The sequence below is a fragment of the Psammomys obesus genome, unplaced genomic scaffold (genome assembly GCF_907164565.1).
Source record: "Psammomys obesus unplaced genomic scaffold, mPsaObe1.curated_primary_1811, whole genome shotgun sequence".
Lineage (NCBI taxonomy): Eukaryota > Metazoa > Chordata > Mammalia > Rodentia > Muridae > Psammomys > Psammomys obesus.
The window spans coordinates 2,511,877-2,521,619 of record NW_026596064.1 but is presented as its reverse complement, the minus strand read 5'-3'; positions in this window follow the sequence as shown (position 1 = coordinate 2,521,619).

Below are 9,743 nucleotides of genomic sequence, written 5' to 3'. Positions count from 1 at the left end.
TGTGTGTGTGTGTGTGTGTGTGTGTGTGTGTGTGTGTGTGTGTGTGCCTCCTTGCACCTGTGCATGCCTGTCACTGGCAAAAGCTGGAGAATCAATACAGCTGGTGGTGCAGTGTGAAGGCCTATGACCCAGCAGTGTAGAACTTAGTCTGAAAGTCTGAGAACCCAGAACACTGAATGCAGGGGAAACAAAGGTCCCTTCTAAGCTCCTAAATGAAGAGAACAGAAAGCCTATGTTCAAATAAAAAATTATACATGAATATTTAACAGGAGAATTACTCACAGTAACTAAAAAGGGGGAACAAGCCAGGCCTAGTGATGCATGTCTTTAATCCTTGAATTTGGGAGGCAGAGGCAGGCAGATCTCTTTGAGTTCAAGGCCATGTTGGTCTACATAGCAAGTTCCAAGCCAGCCAAGTACATACTGAGACTTGTCACAAAATACACAATAAAAAGATAACCCAAATTTCATTTATCACTTGGTATATGAAATGTGATATAGCTGCACAGTGGAATATTATCAACAAAATAGAAATGTAATAGTAAATGTGTGTCTTAGTCATCTTTCTTTTGCTGTGACAAAACACCATGATAATCAATTTATAAAAAACAAACAAACAAAAACCCCAACCCTATAATTGGGCTTCTGTGTACCTATTTCCTTCAATATTGAAACATTCTATCTTTCAGGGAAACTCCTTAAACAGGAAGATAAACTCAAAGTAGCTTCAGGAAGTCCCTAAACTGATGGGATTCACTAGATCCCACCTTCTCAGAGTTATCAGTGAAGACTGTTGACAGTCATTCTCAGATAAGCCAAGCTGCCTATAAGAGTATTAGACCAACCGCTTCCCTTGGAAAGTGCTGTCCAACCTGCTGAGCTGCCTGCGGGGTGTTCAGTGTGCTCCAGGCTCCTGGCTTTGGTAGGTTGTCACCCTGCTGGGGTGGACTTTGGTGCAGCTGTCTTTGAGTCATTTCTGCTCCTTTAATTAGTATCCCCAATAAAAGCCATGGTTCACCAAGGTGGACCTTGGTATTATCTGCACATTGATCTGTTATAGGTTTCCTTTCTGGGGTGAGTAGATGTGTGTGTAACCATGTCCCCAGGAAAAGTATGTCACACTACATGGGCTTATGGTTTAAAAGGCCTAGAGTCCAAGATAGTAGAAGGGACAGCTGAGGACTCAAGTCTTGATCCATAAGCAGCAGCCACAGAGACACTGGGAACAGTAAGAGTCTTTTGAAACTTCAAAGCCTACCCTCAGTGGCACCTGTTTTAACTTCTTAATCCTTCCTAGACAGTTCCAACTGTGGACCAGGTGTTCAAACATGAGCTTCTGGGGACCATTCTCATGCAAACTCTCTTTAGCTGAGCCTCCGGTCACGTTTGTGGTTTGGATGGGAAATGCACACCATGAGCTTGGGCGTTTAACTACTCGGTCCACAGATGGTGGTGCTGTTTGAGGAGGTGGTGCAGCCTTGCTGGAAGCAGGACATCGGTAGAGGCGGCATTCAACATCGTAACCTCACCACACAGTGCACTCTCTGCCACAGGCTTGCTGTTGATGACAGGGTGTCTCAGCCTGCTGCTTCAGCCATGCCCGCCCCATGAGACTTATCCCTTTTGCAGTCATAAGCTAAATAAACTCTCCCATCAATTGCTCATGGTCAGGGTGTCGATCGCATAGCACCATGAGAAAGTAGCTGATGAAACCACTCATAGAATACCCAATGAAACCATCTCCCAAGTTCCCAGTCCATGGTCATTTGACTTCATTACTTCTGAGCCTGATGCCTGGCAGAGTAGCTCACCTCATAGCAGGTGGGGATGCAGGCCAGGACAATGTTCAACTTCCACTCTCTTTACCCGCAAAGATCTCTCTCAAACTGAACCTGTCAGTGGGCTAGTCAAGTTTCATGAGCCAATCCCCTCCCCAACATCTGACTTCTGAATATTGTCTGACTGGGGACCAAGCTTTTAATTTGTGAGCCATTAAGGCGTTCCAGATCCAGAGTATAACCTGCTACAATATGGGCAAAGCTTCATTTTAAGTGAAAAAAAGGCAACTACAAGAAAGCAGCTTTCAAGACTGAGCCTTGTCGATGGGATTTGTACCCAGGTTAGATCAGTCCCTTCTCAAGAACCAGAGTGATTCCTGGGGGTGGATGTCAGCAATAGAATGGATGCTTAGCATGAGCACAGGCCTGAATTCTATCTCAAAACAAACAAACCAAAAACAAAAGAAAAAGAAAAAGAAAATCACAAAATACAGAACCTTGAAGCCTGACAGAGTTGTTGAAGTACATACTGGAGGAAACCCTGGAAAATAGAACTGTGGGCTTTGTTGCTGTTTAGATTTTGGCTTTTTTTTTTTTTGCATTTGTAATTTTAAAATATTTTATTTTTAAGTGTGTGTGTGTGTGTGTGTGTGTGTGTGTGTGTGTAAAGTCTAGAGGTCAGCTTCAGGTATCTTCCTTAGTCTATTTCCTTTTTTTTTTTTTTCCTCTGTGTAGCCCTGGCTGTTGTCTTGGACCTCACTCTGTAGACCAGGCTGACCTTGGACTCAGAGACCCAGCTGCCTCTGCTGAGTGCTGGGATTAAGGGCATGAGCCACCACTGCCTAGCTCCACTTTAGTTTTGAAACGGGTCTCTTCCCTGAGAACTCACCCATTTGGCTAGACTGGTTGGCTAGCAACCCCAGGGGCCCCTTGCTGCCTCCCGAGCTTGAAGATTACCAGTGCCTACCACCACCTCTAAGTTTTACATGGGTCCTGGGATTGAACTTGGGTCCTGATGTTTGTGGGACAAGAACTTTACAGACTGAACTTTCTCCTGGGCCCTGATTTAAAAAACATTTTTTTTTTTTTTCGAGACAAGGTTTCTCTGTGTAACCCTGGATTTCCTAGAACTCACTTTGCAGACCAGGCTGGCCTCTAACTCACAGAGATCCCCCTTCCTCTGCCTCCCGAGTGCTGGGATAAAAGGTGTGCGCCACCACTACTTGGCGATTAAAAATTTTTTAATAAAATTAATTTTGTTCCTCCCTTTGCTTCTTTCTTATTAGAGTCCCTGATGTCTTGGTGTGACGGGTTGGGAAGTGGCGCATACTTGTGTGTACACAGGTGCACACCTGTGCCTGCAGAGACCAGAGGACGAGCACTTGCTTTCGTTACTCTCTGCCTGCTTCCTTTAAGGCAGGCTCTCTCACTGAACTGGAAGCTAGCCATTTTGGCTAGACTGGCTGGTCAGGGAGCTCCCAGGATCCCCCAGCACTGGGCATTTAGGCAGACAGCACCATGCCATGAAAGGAAATGATTTCCCCCCAAAGATAAATGTATCCGGCTTTGATGAAGTAGAAGGAAAAGCACCAAAGCAGCTACACGCTGCCTCTGCCGGCACACCTCTCATCATGTTGCCTTGGTTCTGTTTCCTGCTCTTTTGAGAAGAGCTTCTGTAACTCAGGAGGACCTCAAACACGTGGCAGTCCTCCTGCCTCAGCCTCACAAGTAGAAGGATTCATACGCATGAGCCATCATGCCTGTCACTCCATAGTAAAAATTTTTCTGTAACCTTTCTTATTTTATTTATTGATTTTGAATGCTCTCATATGCATGTACACCTGCATGCCAAAAGGAGGGCAGTAGAGGGCATAGATGGCTGGGGAGCCACCATGTGGAATTGAACTCAGGTCCTCTGGAAGAGCAGACGGGGCTCTTAACCACTGAGCCAGGCCCTTCCGTAACCTTTCAAGGGGTCCGTTGGAGGGTATAGCGCAGGGGTAGAGTGTTTGCCTAGCACGGTGGGGCACTGGCTTGAGCCCAAGCACCTCAAAAAAGGGGGATGGAGTAAAGCCTCTTGGTGCTTCTAAGTTCCATTTAGTGTGGAACTTGCTCTGATATTCCTCCTGCTGCTGCTGAGAACTTTAGGGGGGCTTTTAGCTCTGTCCTGTAGCATGTAGGAGGCTGACCACAGCAGGGAGCAAAACTGACTGGAGGGGAAATGAGGAAATAGTGAGAGGAGGTTGCTGGAAACACACACACACACACACACACAAAAAAAAAAAACCCTCAAGAGCAAGCAAGTATGAGAGAAGTCACTGTGAGGTTCCCAGTCTATGTAAGCCATAGGCATGGGACCAGAAAGCTGCAGAATTAAAACGTCATGTTTTATGGGGTTTTGTTGTCTCTCTATGTAGCCTTGGCTGGCCTGGAGCTGACTATGTCCACCAGGCTGGCCTTGAATTTACAGTTCTGCCTGCCTCTGCCTTTAGAGTGCAGTATTAAAGGCATGTACTACCCCGCCTGGCTATAAATTTATGTTTTTATACGTTGGGCTGATGGGGAAAGTGTTTCTATTATTTTAAATTTGCTGTAACAAAAACTAGTATCTTCAAGTTATTCGTGTATTCAGTACATGGTTACCAGGCACTGCCAGAAGAGGGTGGGTGAGAGGACACGAGGAGACACTGAAAGCCCCAAGCGGCAAGCACATCACCTATTGAGGAAGGACGGCGACGCAGCAAGGGCGGGGTGGAGAGGGAGAAGAGGCACAGATTGAAAAGCAACAGCCATCATTTTGAATAGTGGGCTCAGAACCAGTGTCAGGAAGGACACATCAGACCTGGAGCAGGGAGCTTGGCTCAGTCCTCATGAAAAGGACCCCAGTGGAGGGGAACTGGTCATGTTTCCGGCCCCTTCCATGGAGTTAATAGGATGTACAGGGTCAATGGTCCAGTGTGGGGCTGGGGCTGGAATCACGGTTGCTGGCAAGGTCCCTTCCACCCAGCAGAAGGTAAGAGGCGGTCCAGAAAGAAACTGCTGACACCGGGCGCCAGCAGGCCTGCTGACTCAGGCCAATCCAAACTCTTGTCACCCCTTGGTGCATGAGTCTTTACAGCAGCTGCTGGAGCAGGACCAGGCTTACCAATTGCCTTTCATGCCACTTGCCAAGCCAGTGCTCACTAATCCTCTATCCCCATGGCTTCCCTTGTGCCCCTCAACCCAGTGCTAGGCAGACGAATAAACGAGAGTGCATTCTTTGGCATTTTCTCCTGGGGTAAGCATAGTTAGTTAAAGATGTAGGCCCCAGTAAATTTTCATTTTCGCGCAGCCCCAAGGCCAGAAGTTATCTAAATATAATTAAGTCTGTGGGCTTATCATCACATCACGTAAGGATAGCTAGATGGTGGGACGTTGACGCTTAGAAACAGGGAAACCAACACTGTGCTTCTTGACACATATACACATCAAGTAAGATGATGCCTGAAGGTAAATGAGAGCACAGGTCAAGACACTGCTTGCCTCCACAGGGAGCGAGACACCTCTGATTGTGTTTGTATTGTAGTCTGGGTAAGAAGCAGAGAGTTTCTCATATGCGCCATACGCTGTTGTGTGCCTGAAACATTTAATGACACTGCTTTGTCACAAAAGACCTTATCTCACTCTTCTTGTAAGCTTACTGAGGTACAATGTACACACGATAAAATGAGGTAAGTCAGGCTGGGAGGTGAAGCAGAGTGGCAGAGTGCCTGTTCAACATGACTGAAGCCCTGGTTTCCAGCTACAGTACTGAAGAGAATGACTAACCACACAAACATCTCTAAAACGTGTAACATCAGCTAAAAGTTATTTCTACATCTGGTCTAAACGCTCTCATCATAAACAACTATCTCACTGGAATTAAACAATTGTACAGGTAAGTAGAACCGTGGTCCTCCAGAAAGGGAGGCAGGCAGGGTGACCTGTGAGGGCAGATCTCCTCCAGGGTCTGGACGATGAGGGCAGAGCCATGCTCTGAGCACATCAAACTCCCAGGATTAAGAAAGAGGCCATATTCAGGGTCCCTGGGCTCTCTAGAACCTGTGGGGCAGGTAATGAATTAAGGGTTTTATTTTTACAATCATTCATAAACAGCTAAAAAGTAAGTCTTGGGGCTGGAGAGATGACTCAGAGGTTAAGAACACTGGCTGCTCTTCCAAAGGTCTGAGTTTAGTTCCCAGCAACCACATGGTGGCTCGCAACCATCTGTAATAAGATCTGGTGCCCTCTTTGGAGTGCAGGGCAGGCATACATACAGGCATTATAAATCTTTTTAAAAAGTAAGCCTCAAAATGTACAGTAATTCCAGCTCCTAAGAAAATGTCTTTCTTCCTTCCTTCCTTCCTTTCTTTCTTTCTTTCTTTCTTTCTTTCTTTCTTTCTTTCTTTCTTTCTTTCTTTCTTTCTTTCTTTCCTTCTTTCCTTTTGTGTGTGGGGGGACAGGATTTCTCTGTGTAGCCTTGGCTATCCTAGACTTCACTCTATAGATCAGGCTGGCCTTGAACTCACAGAGATCCACCTGCCTCTGCCTCCCTGAGTGCTAGGATTACAGGCATTCACAACCGAGACAGCTAACGGCGGCAAGGTGGCATGTACCTCTAATTTAGCTATGCCTGAGACTAAGGCACAAAGGTCTCTTGAGCCCAGGAGTTCAGCACTAGCCTGCGCTTATACGGCTCTGTACCAAAAACTTTAAATAGGCTGAGATTTTCTTTTTAAATTATTATTTAGATAAAAACAAACAAACAAACAAACAAACAAAAAAAAAAAAACCAATGAGCTGGAGTATGGCTCAGTGGTTGAGAGTGCTTGCTGCTCTTACAAAGGCCCCAAGTTTGGTTCCCAGCACCCACACTGGGGCAGCTCAGAACTCCTATAACTCCAGCTATCGTGCCCTTCCTCAGTACCTGCACTTACCCCACACACACCAGCATGCACATACATAGACTAAAAATAAAAGAAACCTCAAAGAATAAAACAAGCAGGCTCAGCTGGTTCAGAACCCTGTTACTCGTGTAGAGGATCTGGTTTGGTTCTCAGCATCCACGTGGTGTCTCACAGCCACCTATAATCCCAGTTCTATCAAATTTGATGCCCATGTCTGACCTCCTCAGACACCAGGCAGGCAAAACACTCATACACACAAAATAAAGTCAATAAATCTTTACTAAAAATAAGCAAGAGCAGCCAGGAGCTGGTGGCACTCGTCTTTAGTCCCAGCACTCAAGAGGCAGAGGCAGACAGATCTCTGAGAGTTCAAGGCCAGCCTTGTCTACAGAGTTAGTTCCAGAAGAACCAGGACTACACAGAGAAGCCCTGTCTTGATAAAACAAAAAAAGCATATACAAACAAACAGCAATAAAAGGAAATCTTTGATATAAAAATATAACATACAATTTAAAAATTCTAGATATGAGAAGAAGGGAGTATGATCTATAGCCAAGAAGAAAATCCCTCAATAGAAACATGATAAAATGATGGAGGGCTTGGGATGTGCCTCAGGCAGCATACAGAGTCCTGGGTTCTACCCCTAGCACCACACAAGCCAGCTGTGGTACAGAAATCTGCATGCCTGGAACTCTGAAGGTAGAGTAAGAAAGATCAGACAGGCATTCAAGGTTAGGGTCATTCTTAGTCACACAGTAAGATCAAAGGCTCGTCTGGCCTAGAGGCCCTGTGACAACACCATAGAAACCTACTATTCTAGTCACATTTAGCTCTTCTAAGGAAAAGACAAATGTTGTGACAGAAAAAGTGGGAGATAATTGAAAGATCAAAAATATATTAAAAAAAAAAACTAAATGGAACTCTGAGCAGCCAAAACTAAGATGCGTTCATTAAAGATTTCACCAGATAGCTCTGACAAAACACTAACCACACAAGAAAATCAGTGAACAAACATACGGCCTTCAATCCAAAATGACTAAAAGCATGAATTGCTTCTTTTGCTCTGAGGAGACATTATGACCAAGGCAACTCTTTTTTGTTTTGTTTTTGTTTTTTGAGACAGAGTTTCTCTGTGTAGCCTTGCCTGTCCTAAAACACCCATTGTAGACCAGGCTGGCCTGAAACTCATAGAGATTTGCCTGCCTGTGCCTCCTGAGTGTTGGGATTACAGTTGTGCATAACCACAGGCCCAGCCTAGATAACACTCATAAAAGATGTCATACTGTTCAGCAATTAAAAACAAGGAAATCATGAAATTTGCAGGCAAATGGTGGGAACAAGAAAAGATCTTCCTGAGTGAGGTAACCCAGAAGCAGAAAGACACCCATGGTATATACTCACTTATAAGTAGATATTAGCCATATAATATAGGATAAACACACTAAGATCTATAGTCCTTGAGAAGCTAAACAAGGAGGACCCTAGGGAAGATGTTAATCCTCATTCAGATGGACAAACAAGATAGACACAGGAAGCAGGAGAAGACAGGGAACAGGACAGGAGCCTTCCACAGAGGACCTCTGAAAGACTACCCAGCAGTGTATTGAAGCAAATACTGAGACTCATAGCAAACTTTGGGCAGAGTGCAAGGAGTCTTATGGAAGAAGGGGGAGATAGAAAGATCTGGAGGGGACAGGAACTCCACAAGAAGAGCACCAGAGGCAAAAAATTTGGACCCAGGGGTCCTGCAGAGACTGATGAATCAATCAACCAAGGACCATGCACGAAAAGGACCTAGACCCCCTGCTCAGATGTAGCCCATGGGCAGTCTTCATGGGGTTTCCTAGAAAAGGGAGCAGGGGCAGTCACAGGCGAGAGTTTGGTTGCCTGCTCTTTGATCACCTCCCCCTGGTAAGGTGGTCCTACTAGGCCACAGAGAAAGAGGATCCAGACAGTACTGATGAGACCTGATAGGCTAGGGTCAGATAGTAGGGGAGGAGGACTTCCCCTATCAGTGGACTAGGGGAGGGGCATAGCAGGGGGAAGAGGGCTGCGAGAAGGTGGGATGGGCAAGAGATGAGGGAGGGGCCTACAGCGGGATACAAAGTGAATAAATTGTTAATAATAATAATAATAATAATAATAATAATAATAATAATAAAAGAAAATATGAAGAAGAAGATGGCCTTTAATTGGGGCTTGCTTTCAGTTTCAGAGGGTTAGTCCATTATCATCGTGGGAAGCAGAAAGGCATGGTACTGGAGCAGCAGCTGAGAGCTTCACATCCTGATGCTCAGGCAGGAAGCTGAGAGAGACAGAGAGACAGAGAGAATGGCCTGGCATGGATGTTTAAAACCTCAAAGCTCAACTCAGCTACACGACTCTTCTAACAAGGCCACACTCCCTATCCTTCCTAACCAGTCTCCCATCTGCGGGCCAAGAAGTCAAATACGAGTCTGTGGGACCATCCATCAGGTCAGCTGCTGCACTTGAGGTTCAGATCTGAGAGGGAAGCACTCAAATAATGGTCACAGCATGAGTGAACGCCAGCATCCCACCCCACTCCCCAATTTCCAAAGCATAAACCCACAGATCTGAGCGATTCCAGGAGCCCTACCAACGCAAAAGTAAAGTCAAATGTGCCAGGGACATGGGAGCCAGCTGCTGAAGCCACAAGAAAAGAGATGAAAAGTAGCCAGGGGAAGAGACATACATCCTATCAAGGAAAAATAGCCTGTAACACCTCATCAGAAACTATGAGTTAGAAACGTGCATGGAAAGTGACAATAAAAAAAATAAAATCTGGGGCTGGAGAGATAGTTCAGTGGTTAAGAGCACTGTCTGCTCTTCCAGAGGGCCTGGGTTCAATTCCCAGCACCCACATGGCAGCTCACAACTATCTGTAACTCCAGCTCCAAGGGATCTGATACCTTCACGCTGATGCACATAAAATAAAATAATTAAAAACAACAACAACAAAAAAAACAAACCTGGGGCTGGACAGGTGGTTCATTGGTTAGTGTCCCCCCCCCCCCCCCCC